Here is a 16,809-nt window from a genome sequence, read left to right on the forward strand (position 1 = left end):
CAATATCAAAAAAGGAAAATAATGTGTCAATAAGTTTAAATAGTGTCTTGCAATCAGGTCAACGATATCGCTGGAAATGAAGCGTCCCCAACTAAGCAAGCCAGAGGCGACAGCGGCAAGGAACCAAAACTCCATCGGTGACAGAATGGAGAAAAAACCTTGGGAGAAACCAGGCTCAGTCGGGGGGCCAATTCTCCTCTGGCCAAACAAACCAGCAGTTCAGTTCCAAACTGCAGCAAGTCAGATTGAATGGGCTCAGCTGGTTCCAGTGGTGTTTTCCGATGGCTGTCTAAGTGGCGGGGTCCTCAATGGGGATCTGTCTCTGGCGTTCATCCAGGTGTCTGGCCTCTGCCTACGATCAGGGACACATACGTCATCTCCCGGCGCTGATCCTCCATCTCAGGTGTTCGGTCATCTCAGATCATGTAATGGTTGGATCCAGACTGAAGTTCTGTAATTCCTAGCTCATTACTTAATTAATCCCGTGGCAGAAACGGAGAGACAAGCAGAGACATGATTAGCATAGCTGCTGTTCCATCTAAGCAAAAATAAATTGTTCAACCCAAGCTAAAGAATAATAATAATGTACGTCTGATCAGATATAACTGCAGTACAAGATTATAAGATGCATTATGTGAATGCTTGGCTAAAGAGAGGTGTCTTTAATCTAGATTTAAACAGAGAGAGTGTATCTGAACCCCGCATGTTATCAGGAAGGCTATTCCAGAGTTTGGGAGCCAAATGTGAAAAAGCTCTACCTCCTTTAGTGGACTTTGCTATCCTAGGTACTACCAAAAGTCCAGAGTTTTGCGACCTTAGAGAGCGGGTTGGATTATAGCGTGGTAGAAGACAAGTTAGGTACGCAGGTGCTAAACCATTTAGGGCCTTATAGGCAAGTAATAATAATTTGTAAATGATACAGAACTTAATATGTAGCCAGTGCAGAGACTGTAAAATTGTAGTAATATGATCATATTTTCTTGATCTGGTAAGAACTCTAGCCGCTGCATTTTGGACTATCTGTAGCTTGTTTATTGAAGATGCAGGACAACCACCTAGCAGTGCATTACAATAGTCCAGTCTAGAGGTCATGAATGCATGAACTAGCTTTTCTGCATCAGAAACAGGTAGCATGCTTCGAAGCTTAGCAATGTTCCTGAGATGGAAGAATGCTGTTTTTGTAACATGGGAAATATGATTTTCAAAGGACAAGTTGCTGTCTAAAATAACACCCAGATTTTTGACTTTAGAGGACGTAACAGTGCATCAGTCTAGTTGCAAATTATAATCCACGAGATTCTGTGTACTGTTTTTTGGTCCAATAAGTAATATCTCTGTCTTATCTGAATTTAGTAGGAGGAAATTATTGGTCATCCAATCTTTTACACTTTTTACACAATCTATTAGCTTAGATAGTTGAGAAGCTTCATCTGGTCTTGTTGAGATATATAATTGAGTATCATCAGCATAGCAATGAAAACTTATCCCGTGTTTTCTAATAATATTTCCAAGGGGCAACATGTACATTGAAAATAGCAGAGGACCTAGGACAGATGCTTGTGGCACTCCATACTTTACTGGTGATAATTGAGATGACTCCCCATTTAAATGAACAAAGTGGTAGCGATCGGACAGGTGGGATCTAAACCATCTTAAAGCCTGTCCTTGAATACCAATATAGTTTTGTAATCGATCTATGAGTATTGTAAGACATTAATCCTACAAAAATATCTTTATTTTATTATTTAGCTTTTAGGGAATCACTCTTAAGAGTTGATCTTCATATGATTAATTGTTATTAATCAGAATGAACAACTTATGCCTTGTTAACGACTTGTCCAGCAAGCATTAATAACGGCAAGTTGTCTTTTAACACGTTGTTTATTTCATTCGTGGCCAACGATTAAAATAAATCAAATAGTTAAATTGAGTTAATTTAATTAGCTCCTGAGCGTAGGTAAACGCAATCTTTTTGGCAAATAGTTACGACATGTTAAATCACATAACACAGACAAAGATTTCTTAATAAAGTCAAAGTTTTATTCACTAACTCTAATACACTACTGACAACACAAACAGACAATTTAACATACACACAAATACGTTGCAATGGGAGCGAGTTGTTTATATCTGAAGAGAGAGAGACTTAGGTTTTAATGCTAGCTTTTCGACCTGAGGAAACTCATAGACAAAGAAGTATTTTATCTTTACCCTCAGCGGAGAGATATCCTGGTTTCAGTCAATAAAGAGATTTGCCTTACTTGGTCTTTCAGTTGTTTCGATCGAACTCAGTTCAGGCTTTCTTCAAAGGTGAAGTCCGTTCTTTGCTCAGCTTGAGACGGATCGCGTGCGGATTGGTCGTGTGACGCGGTTGCTCTTCAGTGGTTGGCGGGCTTCGTTCTGACGTGAAGAAGTTTAAGGTTAAAGTTCTTTGAAAGTTTAACTGAGTCTTTGTGTTAGTTGCTTTGCTTCGCCGTGATGTTCGAGGCCTGAAGCGCTTGCAGCGTGAGCAGAACGAGAGACCCGCGGGCGTGCGTGTCCTCCTGTTGTTTTCAAAACTCCAACTCCAACTTTCATGGTTGTACATCCGCTTTTAACGGGGCGATTTGGGGTCCGCCTTTTTGGGCGCGTGATCCAATCGCAAGCGTAGCTGTGAGCGGAGCCCCGCCCCTGCAGAGTTTCGTGTTGCATACATTATCTGCGCAAGTATTTTATCACATAAAAACTTATAACAGCAGACTTCCATTCATCTTGTAAATAGGCGTTAATGAAAAACAGATAAGATTTAATTCATACCACAATATTATTATTCATTAAATCAGCTTTCATCCGAGACCAAACAGTAGCCGTTTAACAGGCACCAAAATACAAATATCCTTTATATTCGATTTCGTAGTTAAGGCATTGATTAAACGATCCTAAAATTCTAAACGACACAAATAGCAGGTGAACTTAAACATCTAGTGATCAGGTAACTTATACATTCTGGAAGATTACGACACTCATAGGTTTAAAATAACGCAACAAGCTTATAAATGTCACAAACACACACTCCTTAATACATGTATAGATATAGTATTTCTTTTCTCGAGTATATTTTGCTTCACAGGAACTTATTATAACTCGTTCCCTTTTCAAAACATTCGTTTCTAATTCCAAGGTGTGGTTCTCTTTGTTAGATACAGCTGCACAGAAAAGGCGCGTTTCCTTGGAATGTGCATGATATGCAGGGTCGTAAAAGTCTTTGGTTTGGAAAGTCTGGAAATTGTCTATTTCGAGTCGACCGTAAAACCGTCATCCTTTGCGATATGTCCTTGAATTTACTGCATGAAGTCAGGGGGGGGGGTTTCTATGTGGGGTTCCTCCACATGACAAGGGCTCTCGAAAACCCAAAATATATGTTTTTCTAATCTCAGGAGGTTTAGGGGGAGGGCCGTCTATGCGGCGTCAAGAAGTCTGGTGTTAGCTGTGTGTGCGTTCAGACCATTCCTTACAGTATATTATGGTCTATAGTGTCAAACGCAGCACTAAGATCAAGTAATACTAGCAATGAGGTGCAGCCTTGGTCTGAAGCAAGTAGTAAGTCATTCGTAATTTTAACAAGTGCTGTTTCTGTACTATGATTGGGCCTGAAACCTGATTGAAATTCTTCATAGAGATAATTTTTTTGCAAAAAGGAGCATAATTGAGTAGACACAACTTTTTCTAAAATTTTTGACATAAACGGAAGATTTGAAATGGGTCTGTAATTTGCCAGTTCATTTGAATCTAGTTGTGGTTTCTTAATAAGAGGCTTAATAACCGCCACCTTGAATGGTTTTGGGACGTGACCTAAAGATAACGATGAGTTAATAATATTTAGAAGCGGTTCTTCTGCTACAGGTAACAACTCTTTCAGTAGTTTAGTGGGTACAGGATCTAATAAACACGTTGTTGGTTTAGATGCACTGATAAGTTTATTTAGCTCTTCCGGTCTTATAGTTGTAAAGCACTGCAGTTTTTCTTTGGGTGCGATGAATGAAGCTGAAATACTAGACGCAGTAGAATCTACATTTGATATTGGATTTCTGATGTTATCTATTTTATCAGTAAAGAAATTCATAAAATCATTACTATTAAACTGTGGGGGAATATTTAGATCGGGTGGTGTCTGTTTATTTGTTAGTCTAGCCACTGTGCTAAATAAGAACCTTGGATTGTTTTGGTTATTATCTATGAGTTTGCGGATTTGCTCTAACCTGGCAGCTTTTAGAGCCTGTCTATAGCTGGACATACTGTTTTTCCACGCAATTCTAAAAACTTCTAATTTAGTTTTTCTCCATTTGCGCTCAAGAATACGAGAATGGGTATAACTGTTGTACCATGGCGCAGTACGTTTTTCTCTAACCTTTTTCAATTTGAGGGGGGCAACAGCTTCTAATGTATTAGAGAAGATAGTGCCCATGTTGCTAGTCATTTCGTCTAGTTCATGCGTATGTATGGGTACACAGAGCAGTTGAGATAAATCAGGCAGGTTATTTGTGAATCTGTCTTTGGTGGCTGGAACAATAGTTCTGCCCGGACGATAACGCGGAGCCATATAACTAATATCAGTAATAGGCAGCATGCACGATACAAGGAAATGATCAGTAACATCATCACTTTGAGGTACGATATCTATAACGGTAAGATCAAGTCCATGCGATATAATTAAATCTAGCGTATGATTAAAACGATGAGTGGGCCCGGTGACGTTTTGCTTGACTCCAAGAGAGTTTATTAGGTCAGTAAACGCAAGTCCTAACGCATCATTTGTATTATCAACGTGAATGTTAAAATCTCCGACAATTAGCAGTTTATCAACATTAACTAGTAGATCTGAGAGAAAATCTGCAAATTCTTTTAGGAAATCTGTATATGGCCCTGGCGGCCTATACACAGTAGCCAGAGCAAGAGATAGGAGAGATTTATTTTGCATATCTAACAGTGTAACATTAAGCAGAAGTACTTCGAATGAGTTAAACCTCCTGTATCCTGTTTTCTGAGTAACATTGAGAGTATTACTATATATTGTTGCCACACAGCCGACCATGACCAGTCTGACGGGGCTCATGTTTATAACAGTAGCTTGGTGGAGTAGACTCATTTAGACCAAAATATTCATTTGGTTTCAGCCAGGTTTCAGTCAGGCAGAGTACATCAAAATGATCATCTGTGATCATTTCATTTACAATAACTGCTTTGGGTGCGAGTGATCTAATATTTAGGAGCCCAAATTTTAAAAAAAAATTTTGTTCATTTATTTTGCATTTTTCTGGTTTAATCACGGTCAGATTTTTTCTATATCCTGCATTAAATTTATATTTTGACCTCGCTATTCGGGGAACAGACACAGTCTGTATAGATTGGACAGCGCAAGTACTTCTATATTTTAAGTGGGTAGAACAAAAGTCATCATAGCAGTTATTTGAGAATTGGCTTACTAGTCAGATGGAGCGTAGTGTCCTGGAGATGTTGTCCAACAGGAGTTCCGCTCCGACTCTGCTGGGGTGCAGGCCATCAGCACGGAAAAGCCTAGGACGCTCCCAGAAAAGATTCCAATTATTAACAAAGAGCAGTTTCTGTTCTTTACACCATGTCGATAACCATTCGTTTAAAGCAAACAGTCTACTGAACCTTTCGTTTCCTTGTCGATACGTGGGAAGCGGTCCTGACACGATGATCGTCGCCGCGGGCGATGTGCTGCGTACCGTCTCGATCAGGCTCCTGTAGTCCCTATTCAGTGTCCCCGTCTGCCGCAGCTTGATGTCGTTGGCCCCCGCGTGCAGCACGACAGCACCGATGTTCTCGTTGCCCTTCAGGATCGCGGGTATCTGTGCAGAAACATTGAGAACACGTGCACCGGGGGAAACACCCGAGGCCTGACTCGCGTCCTCTGCTGCTGCAGCACCCAGGGTCCGTGGTGTCCCGGCGCCGGAGTGAAGGACATCTGGGAAGATCGAGTCCTGGGTGCACAGGGTCTGTGCAGAGAAACACACGGAGTAGAGGTGGTGGGAGTGTTAGCAGCATGCTGTATACATACCCCGGATTTGTGAGCGTCAGCCCGGGATGTTTCCAGCGCGGCTTTCCGCTCTCTCAACTGGGCCTGCTTCTCTACCAGGTCGCGGATCTGCTTCTCCACGGCTTTCCGAATGCAGCTCGAACGTGTCCTCACCTGCACTCAAAGGTAGACACAAATCCGCCATTTAAGCAAGTAACAGTGAAACTATAGTAATGTGTCTGAATAGAGGATTTGCAATGTAAGCGAGATTAGCGGCAGCCACGTTGCCGATGTTAACGGCCTATAAGCTAATAGCAGACTCGAGAATCAGAATAAAACTAGTGATAAACAGGCGCTCTGATTGGATTTGTTATAGAACGCTATAGTGGACACACGTTCACACGTTATAGAAAAGCCGTTTGAATAAGGCAGTCGAAGCCCCACTGTCGTCGTTAAAGCAGGTTCAGTGGCAAACGGTTCCGTATAGCGTACTAACTAAAAACCCGATCATACGCGCCAACCCGTTTGACTAAGGCTGTCAAAGCCCCACTGTCGTCGTTAAAGCAGGTTCAGTGGCAAACGGTTCAGTATGGCATAATGTTATTGCATTGAAAGTCGAGCGAGATCACAGAAAAAAAAAAGGCGAAAAGGGCAAGGCCCTGTGTGTGTGTGTGTGTGTGTGTGTGTGATCTCAGTCTGGGTGTGTGCCGGAAGCGGAAGCGTCCTCTGGTGGCAAGCGTCCTCTTAACCAGTGGATGGAGAACTGAAGGCAGTGCCCTAAATGCAGATCGGAAGATTTTGTTATCACAGAGGTTGCAGGCCTGTCTAGTGTTCTTGAAGTCACTAAGAGTTTCGTGTTATTCTTCTGTTTATTTGTTATGTTATGGCAGTTCCTGCCACATCTCATGTTCTGCCTGATGTTCTTGTAGTCATGTTCTCGTTTTTCAGTAAATACATTTTCTGAAGGTCTGAAACTTCATTTGTGTTTGCATGTGTTGAGGATATAATAAATTACTTTATTTTTCATTGTACTAAGAAGAGTTTTTGTTTTCGATTTGAATGATTTTGTTTTAAAGTAGTAATTTAAAGCTTTCTGTATATATATTTATCATATCTGTGAGTCAATTTGCTGAGTTTCGGTTCATAATTGTGAAGCGCTCTTGTTGAAGACAGAAAGCTAGGCCTACTCTGTTTTCCTATTAATTTTATTAAAGCACAATTTTGTTGATATTGCGAATGTAAACATATTTAACATATAAAGGTAGACTGTAAACCCTAATATTGTCTTTACTTAAACAATCAAGTAATGTTGACTAAACATTACTTAAAATTTTGCATTTTGGACCTGTCGCTTAAAAATATGAGTTAATTTAACTTATTTACCTTCAAAATGCATAAACTTAAGATTTCAAGTATTGTGAGCTCAAAATCACGATTAATAGGTCATTGTCATTTTCACAAATGTAGTCTTCTTGACTGTACAATTCTAATACCGTGTGTATCCTTTAAGTGCAAGGTCTTTTCTATTTTTTATCAGAAAATAAATGGCTTCAATTACAATTATTGACCATAATGGGAATAAATTTAGACTATTTATTTTTATTTAGGAAAAAAGTTCATAAATGAACTTCAGTATATATACAAGTGTTTTTGTGACACTGATATATAAAATATATAAAATTTAACTATTTATTTTGGATGCAATTAACCGTTTGACACCCCTATTCAGAATGTTTTCCATTTGTTCAATCAGTTTTGAAAAAGTGACAAATTGACGATTATTTACGTAGCATTACTAAACCGTATCATTTTCAGTGGGAAAAAAAATCTAAATAAACTGCATTTTGATATTTTAATTGTGTGTTTGTGTGTGTGCACATATAAGGAGAAAGAAGTAATATAAGATCTTGAAAAACAGTAAAAACAGTATATTTAATGGTCACACTGACAACCCCAAACAACTACACAATGTATCCAAAATTACTACACTAAACAGTCTTTCTGTGGTCCCTATAGTAAACTAGCCTGTAAAATCTACACAGTAAACGCAAAACTACGGAATCACAATACAACTACTATTAGCGGAAGTGCTTTCTTTTTCTTCTTCTGATGTTGTCGAAGTAAGCGCCCGCGCTTACGTTCTGACGCTCACATATCATGCTTACGCTATTCTTCCTTTAATGTGATTGGCCATGCAATGAGTTCCAATGAGACGAAGTTTTCTTCTATGTTCGGTAAGTAAAATTATATAGATATAGTTATTTTAAGTGAAATATGCTTGTTTAAATCCTTGTGGAACGTTTCTATAATAAAAGACATATTGTCTTAGTGAGGTGTACATATTTGATGGTCACCTAATCGTTTTTCTTTGAGAGAAAGAACATGGCAGCTACTGCTTAATGTTAGACCATGTGAGGTAGCTTTTCCCAGGCGAACTTTGTAAGTGTCGTCATTAATTAACAATAGTTTGAGGATAATCTTCACAATCATACCTTGAGAACTCGACTTTTTTCACAATTAGACATTTTGACAGCGAATTCTAGGTTAATTGTGTGTTATGAGAACATTGCAAGTTTTGCTTCTTTAGCTGAGCCTAATTAGGCTAGTGATGTTTCATAGATGGTGAAATTACAGACCATCCTCAAACTGGTCACCAGTAATTAGCTACAAAGTGATTTACTTATTTAACAGCTGTATCTATCTGATGTACCTTCCAGGATAATTGTCACTTTTTAGAGCCAGAGACCTTTGTTTGCACATTTAGGTTTATTTTGGATAATATTGTAAGATTACCATCTTAATTATAGTGTAATTTTCTTTGTTTTTGCACTGACGTTGTTCAATTTAATATTATCAACATTTCTGTTATAGGTGAGATGAGACAAGGACATGTGGAAATGTAAGTATTGCATTTTTGACTGCAAAAAGAGGGGTACTTCTCAAACATTATCGTTTAAAACATGGTGCTCATACAAAAACTGTACCCTTTCCATGCCTACACAGTGACTGCCGTTGAACAATGACGTTCAACTCCATTAGTAGTTTAAAAGTTCATCTGGCAAAAATTCATACAATTTTGGAGTTTTCCTTGGTGTGTTCACATTTCAGTCAATAGTAATTACTATGTTTTACTTGTTAGATGTCTTCTCAAGTGAAAACTCTCCTAAGAGTTATACTGACAGAAAGGGACATAAGGAAGGTCTCACTGGCCAAGAAGCCTGATTCAGTTGATGCCTTGGTTGTTGCTTTAAAAGAGAGTTTGGGGCTTAATTACAACTTTTCGCTTCAGTATGAAGATCAGGACTTTGGGAATGCACTTTGCAACCTAACAGACATATCAGAGCTTCAAGATAGAGCTACACTGAAAATCATTCATGTAATTGAACTAGTACCATTGAATCGAGAGGAAGTACTGGATGACTCTGCAAGCACAGCCGACACATAGATACTTTCTACCTCATCACAGGAAAGGAAAACGCAATGGCCAAAATAATTTGAGATCCCTTCCTTCACAGTTGATGTTGAATACCGCCTGCGACAGGGCAACCTGGCCTACCTCAAGGACAGCACATACCTCAAACTGACCAAAGAACTTAAGCATGACATCCTGGAAAAACTGTCCGAAACAATGTTCAGCTTCAAAGCCTATCCAACAAATGATGACTATGCACAGGTTGCTGCTGCTTTGGTAAATAAGCATCCATGTCTTCTGGAAAGTGGTTCATCTACCGGATGGGGGGGGGCAGTCTAAAATTCAAAATGGGGAATTTTAGATCCAAGATGAGAAACTTGGGATACCCTGATGTAACCATTAATGGAGAAAGGAGAGGCACATGGTGGATCAGGAGACTCGGGAGGCCATGGCGGATCAGGAGACACGGGAGGCCATGGCGGATCAGGGAGCTTGGACGGCCTTGGCCGTATTCTTTTTAGGGGAGCCCAAAGGGAGTCATGAGGCCATGAGGATTGAGCCATAGTGGCCCTGACCATGTCCCTAGCAAGGCCACTATGGCTACCAGGATTACAGGTATATAGTGGACAATTGGGGGCGCTCTGGAGGAGCGGATTCTTGGAGGTGCACGGGAGGCGCGGAGCTGGACAGAACCAGCGGAGACGCAGGAGGGCGCTCTTGTAGCGCGGACACCTGAGGGCGCTCTTGCAGCGCAGACACTTGAGGATCGGGAACGGCACTCCTGGCCGTTATTTGAGAACTGGATTCTCGGGATCGGCACTCCTGGCCTGACTTGAGAACTGGATTCGGGATCGGCACTCCTGGCCAGGACTTGAGAACTGGATTCGGGATCGGCACTCCTGGCCATTGCTTGAGAACTGGATTCTCGGGATACGGGATCGGCACTCCTGGCCGTGACTTGAGAACTGGATTCTCGGGGATCGGGATCGGCAATCCTGGCCGTTGCTTGAGAACTGGATTCTCGGGATACGGGATTGGCACTCCTGGCCGTGGCTTTAGAACTGAATTCGGGATCGACACTTCTGGCCGTTGCTTGAGAACTAGATTCTCGGGGATCGGGATCGGCACTCCTGGCCGTTGCTTGAGAACTGGATTCTCACGAGGAGCAGGCACTAGAGGGCACTTGCGAGGTGCAGGGACTGGAGGGCGCTCAAGCAGCACAAACTCCTGGGGATGCTTGGGAAGCACTACTTCCTGGGTACGCACTGTCAGCATAGGGATAGGCCCTGGAGAATCGGGCACTGGAGAGACTGGCCCTGGGAAATCGGGCACTGGAGAGACTGGCCCTGGAGAAGCGGGCACTGGAAGGACTGGCTCTGGAGAAGCGAGCACTGGGGTTTGCTGTGGCAGAGCGGGTACAGGGAAGCGCTGGCGTGGAGCAGGCACAGGAGGGCGCTGTAGTAGAGCGGGCTCAGGGGAGAGGACAGGAGCTGAGAACTCCGGGGTATCGCCAAATCCAGGAGCTCCAAAACATTAAGTGTCGTCGCCGTGGGCGGCGGCATCATCGTCCCAGGCGATGGAATCCTTATTTTCGCGGGCGGCGGAAACTTCTTCGCCGTGGACGGCGTAACGGTCATCGCCTCCTGCGGCGTCATCCTCCTCGCCGCAGGCGGGACATTCCTCGCCGTGTACGGCGGTTTCCTCTTCGCCGCGGTCGGAAACAAATTTGCCGCGGGCGGAACCCACCAACTCTTGGCGTACAGGGGAAGCGAGCTGTGGATCTCCGGAGCTCCCTTCCGGGGAACCAAAACCAACCGCCTCCTCTGCATGCTGTAATCCTCAGTATGGTCTGATCTTCTGTAACGGCACTGACGAGGACACAGAAGGTAAGTTAAATCACACAGTGTTTATTAATGAAGTGAGCAGCACATAGGAGCAGTGAAGAGTCTTCAGACTTGGTAAGTATCAATCCGTGAGATTAACGTGAGGTGAATGTCACAGTAACGGTTCGTCTCTCTATCTTGACAGATCCAGTAGAGCGGCAGCATCAGAGTGGCAGAGATGAACGAGCGTACACACAGGACACCAGGAACGGGGGAAGAGGATGACAAGACAGAATGTAAGTAATAATTGGAAAGTATTAACTGGTAGCTATACTCAGCTGCTAGACGAGCGGAGACGGTCCAGGTAGCAATCCCAGGCTTTGCAGTGTGGTAACTTCAAGATCAGACCCAGAGTGACTGGAGGTGCGTGCTTTTCAAGTGCAGGATGATGATGGTGACGATGATCAGGTGAGCATGATTAGATGAGGTGCAGGTGGAAGTGATCAGTGAAGGTGGAGATGGGCAATTCTGTGACAAGTTCACGGTTCATGGAGCTTTTTAAAAACAGAAGGGGGGCTCCTGGTCAGCGCTTGTTTAACTTTTTACAGCAAATAAAGGTCAGTAATTTGTCTTATTTAACATAACTTAAAGGTACTGTGTAGTTCATCCAAAAATGGAAGTTTTGTCGTCATTTACTCACCCGCAGTTGTTCCAAACCTGTATAAATTTCTTTGTTCTGCTGAACACAAAGGAAGATATTTTAAAGGAATGCTTGTAACTGAACAATTTTGGGGCAGCATTGTCTTCCTTAGTATTTCTTTTTAGTATGTACATGTCAGTGGTGCCCCAAATCTGCTTGGTTTGGAACAAATTTAGGGTGAGTAAACAATCACAGAATTTTCTTTTTTGGGTGAACTATCCCTTTAAATTTTGTCAACATGTAATTTATTTCTTATTTTCATATCAGTAATCTGTTATGTATAATAGATAATCTAATATTTAATTTAAATCATATATTCTCATTACAATGCCTAAAATAGATTGATAGTGAGTTTTTCTGGCATTAATAGAATTTTGTGTTTTCCTCTAAAGTCAGCACAGCCAACTGAGGTCCGAACCCTTGTTCTTCGAGGACTGCCTATCATGCTTGGAGATAATGACTCTTCTTTCTTCAAGTCATGTTTAGTAAGTACATATGTTCTTAAAAGGGATAGTTCACCCACAAATGATTACACCATGGTTTACTGACCCTCAAGCCACCCAATCAGAGTTATAATAAAATAAATCCTGGCTCTTCCAAGTTTTATAATGGGAGTGAATGGGGGATGAGATTTTGAAGCTCAAAAAATTCCATCCATCCATCATAAAACTGCTCCACATGGCTTCAGGGGGTTAATAAATGCGTTGTGAAATTAATCAATGTGTTTGTGTAAGAAAATATCCATATTTAAAACTTTATAAAGTGAAACTGTAACAGTAACACCTCTCGTAGTTCAAAACCCTTAAGGTACATCCTACATCACATTACTTGCACTTTTATTGTAAATTGAATATGGTCCACCGGAAGCTGGATATTTTATTTTATTGAAAGGCCTGAGTGTGAGTATATTTTAATTTTGGGTGAAGTATTCCTTTAATATACAAATGTGGCCAACTTTTTTATTAATTGTCATTTATAATGCATACTTTAAAAAGTGTATGCCAAATTCTTTGCAGAAAGCATCTACATTTGCATAAATTCAAGTGTATACATGTCAGTATAATGTTGGATTAGGGTTAGTGATTTGAAACTTAATGCACATTCTGATAAACATGCATTGACGATAAACCTTTGATTCCTGATCACAATACTATGATTATACCTGTTTTTTCACTAGGTGACTGATAATCGCAACACTATCCTTGATGTACCAGTGGGGATCTTATTCGAGGACACTGATCTTCAGCCCCCCAACTCCTTGCATTTGACTTCTTCGATTGGAATAATTCTTGAAGGCCACGTGGTGATGGACAAAATGCAGGACCTCCCACAGGCAATCTATCTTCTCTTTGGTCTGATTTACGCACTAGACCTGAATTACCCAAAATCACTCGCCAACACGTTTGATTTCATCCAGCATGTACTAATGTCAATGGGACAGAATGCTCTCAAGCCTAGAGTGCAGTCTCTGGCAAACCAGCTATTTGCTTAAGAAACGTCACTGATACTTTGACACCACTCTTTGTTTGGGGTTTTAAACAAAGTTATCCATTAATCTAATTATCCAGTTATCTCCATTATCCATTTATGAAGAATAAAAAGTATGTTTAAATTGTTCTACAACTGATGTGCAGTAGTTACTTTGGGTTACTCGTTACAGTAGTTACTTGTTACCATTGTTACACCTCTGTAGTGTGGTTGTGACCCAGTAATATTTTCATTACAGTATAGCTTGGACTGTGGTATTGTGACATTTGGGCCAAAGGCACTGAACATGTTCAGTATGTTTTATTTTAGTTTGCAGTCTTTGCACAAAGCTTAAACATTGAAATGTAGTAAGAAAGTAGTTATTATACTTAGCATACATGTTTAGTACATTAACAATTGTGAGGTCGTAAAAAGTGTAATTATTAAGTGCACAGAGTTGTACAATTGATGTAAGTGCACTTATGTTGGACATTTTTACTGTTGTTACCACCTTTACAGTGTGGTTGTGACCCAGTAAATTTCAACTACAGTATAGTTTGTATTGTAATACTGTGAAATTTTGGTGAAAGACACTGAGTATGTTTTTAGTTCGCCATGTTTGCACAAAGCTGAAACAGTCAAATGTAATAGCTATGTTTACATTAACATAATTGCGATACTTGAGTGAAGTATATATGGGCAGAGTTGTACAATTGATGTACTGCACTAGTTAATTTTGTTACAACCTTTACAGTGTAGCTATGACCCATTTCCATTACAGTATAGTGTTTACTGTACTTTAATATTGTGACATTTTGTCAATAAAAAGTCAAAGATTAAATATGCTGTTCATTGTTTTATTTCAGTTCGGTGTGCACAGAGCTTGCAGTAAAAAATAAGAACATCATTCAACAGTTTGTTACATTTCCATGTTGAGTTAACTTAAATGTATAAGTACACTTAAAATGAATACCAAGTTAAGTGAACGTAATCATGTAAGTACATTAAATAAGCACCAAATTTGGTGAACTGAACGATTTAAGTATAGTCTACAAAACCGCCAAGTTAAATAAACTTTAATATGCAAGTTTTGGGAGACTCCATTACTCAATTGAATTGAGGCAACGAGTTTACTCAATTTAGTTCAGTAAACTTATTAGGGTTTTCAGTGACCCTTTACAGCTCAGGATTATATATTACTCCTTACCTTTATGAGCAAAAATGAAGGCGTATTTTAAGTAGTTTCTACTGTAAGAAAGAAATGCAAGTGACCTCCATGTCATATAAAAGCATGCTTTAGCTCCTCTCCGCACAAACTGACTAACAGCACACGGATATGGGTTAAACATTTAAACTAACTTTGTGATATGCTTGAACTGTTTTATATCTACAGATTTTATTTTAGGCAAGTCGTGTTGATTTGAGAAGGCTAAATTGATCAAACGTAGGCTGTGATCAACTGGCCCCTTGGTCGTAATAAAAAATAAAATTAGACCTACATTTAACGAACAAAAAATGCTCCAAACGATTTTCTAAATTAACTTTATGAATAAACGAAACAAAATATAATAGGCTAAATAATAATAATAATGAATAACTTTTCCATTACATGCCAAACTGAACTATTTTAATAGCTGAAATAGCAGTAGGCTATAAACTGTACTATTTTGTTGAGGTTAAATGGTGTGGCATCCCCCACCCCGCCCCGCCGGCGCCGGCGCCTCCGCCTCCTGCAGGTGCCTCTGCTCTTCTAGACACGAGTGTTGTGTTTGTATGTGTGCTTCATAACCGTGCAGCTCAGGGGCCCCTGCTCTTCTAGACACGAGCGTTGTGTTTGTATGTGTGCTTCATAACCGTGCAGCTCAGGGGCCCCTGCTCTTCTAGACACGAGCGTTGTGTTTGTATGTGTGCTTCATAACCGTGCAGCTCAGGGGCCCCTGCTCTTCTAGACACGAGCGTTGTGTTTGTATGTGTGCTTCATAACCGTGCAGCTCAGGGGCCCCTGCTCTTCTAGACACGAGCCTTGTGTTTGTATACGTGCTTCATAACCGTGCAGCTCAGGGGCCCCTGCTCTTCTAGACACGAGCGTTGTGTTTGTATACGTGCTTCATAACCGTGCAGCTCAGGGGCCCCTGCTCTTCTAGACACGAGCGTTGTGTTTGTATGTGTGCTTCATAACCGTGCAGCTCAGGGGCCCCTGCTCTCGTGTCTCATAACCGTGCAGCTCAGGGGCCCCTGCTCTTCTAGACACGAGCGTTGTGTTTGTATACGTGCTTCATAACCGTGCAGCTCAGGGGCCCATGCTCTTCTAGACGCGAGCATTGTGTTTCTATATGTGCTTCATAACCGGGCAGCTCAGGGGCCCCTGCTCTTCTAGACACGAGCGTTGTGTTTGTATATGTGCTTCATAACCGTGCAGCTCAGGGGCCCCTGCTCTTCTAGACACGAGCGTTGTGTTTGTATGTCCCTGCTCTTCTAGACGCGAGCATTGTGTTTCTATATGTGCTTCATAACCGGGCAGCTCAGGGGCCCCTGCTCTTCTAGACACGAGCGTTGTGTTTCTATATGTGCTTCATAACCGGGCAGCTCAGGGGGCCCGGCGTTATCGCCTGCATGGGGCCCGTCGTGTTTAAATGTATGTTGGCTTTCTCAAATAAATTGTCATTATTTTTAAAACTAATGTAAATTATTTATAACAGCTGTAGGTTTTTGGAGTAACCTGGATGACTGTGAGACTCCCGGCCTGTCTGAAATTTTGTCCCAGCATTAAATAATTTGTGAATATTACTATATTAGTAAATACTTGTGGAAAATGAAAAGTGTACTGCAGTTCTGCGCTGCAGAAACTTTGATGACTGTAATCAGTGTGAGAAATATCCCAATGCTCCTCCTATTAATTATACACACACCTAATGCCTTTTAATATAAATAAAGGACAAGAGTGGGAAATGGCACGGACACATTATTATACTATTCAGCCCAATATTGATTTTTATTTGCACTTCACTTTTATCCAAATGAACAGAACTTTTTGCACAGCATTTATCAATGGGACATGCGATTGTTATACAATGCTATATAAGCAAGAAATAATGTATTAGCATACTATAGCCTATATAGGCTAGCTCACATTATTATATTTCTGCTTCAAAAGTTATGCGTAGGTAACAGTGAGTGGTGGTTTCAGACAATGTGTTATTAAAGTGCGTTATTCTGCGCCACATTCATAGGGACTTTTATTCTGCCTGACAGCATTTAAACCTGTACTGAAGGAGGAGCAAGAGATGAGGAAGCTGACAGAGAGCCATTAGTTTGAGATTTTACAGAGAGCTGCTTTATATATTCAGTTCAACAACACTCCTGTGAGGAAAATACATTCAGGGGTTAT

At 41.0% G+C, this 16,809-nt stretch overlaps 1 protein-coding gene across 2 annotated transcripts in view; it reads left to right on the forward strand.

Annotated features, from left to right (window-relative positions):
- Window positions 1–16,684: 16,684 nt before the first annotated feature.
- Window positions 16,685–16,809, forward strand: part of LOC306874662 (NLR family CARD domain-containing protein 3-like) — a 31,143-nt gene continuing 31,018 nt past the window's right edge. For both annotated transcript variants that reach the window (XM_079424863.1, XM_079424864.1), the window contains exon 1: window positions 16,685–16,809. This exon is cut by the window's right edge and continues 138 nt beyond it. The gene's annotated coding sequence lies outside the window, so the exon portion shown is untranslated.

The sequence above is a fragment of the Barbus barbus genome, assembly GCF_936440315.1.
Source record: "Barbus barbus genome assembly, chromosome: 9".
NCBI lineage: Eukaryota > Metazoa > Chordata > Actinopteri > Cypriniformes > Cyprinidae > Barbus > Barbus barbus.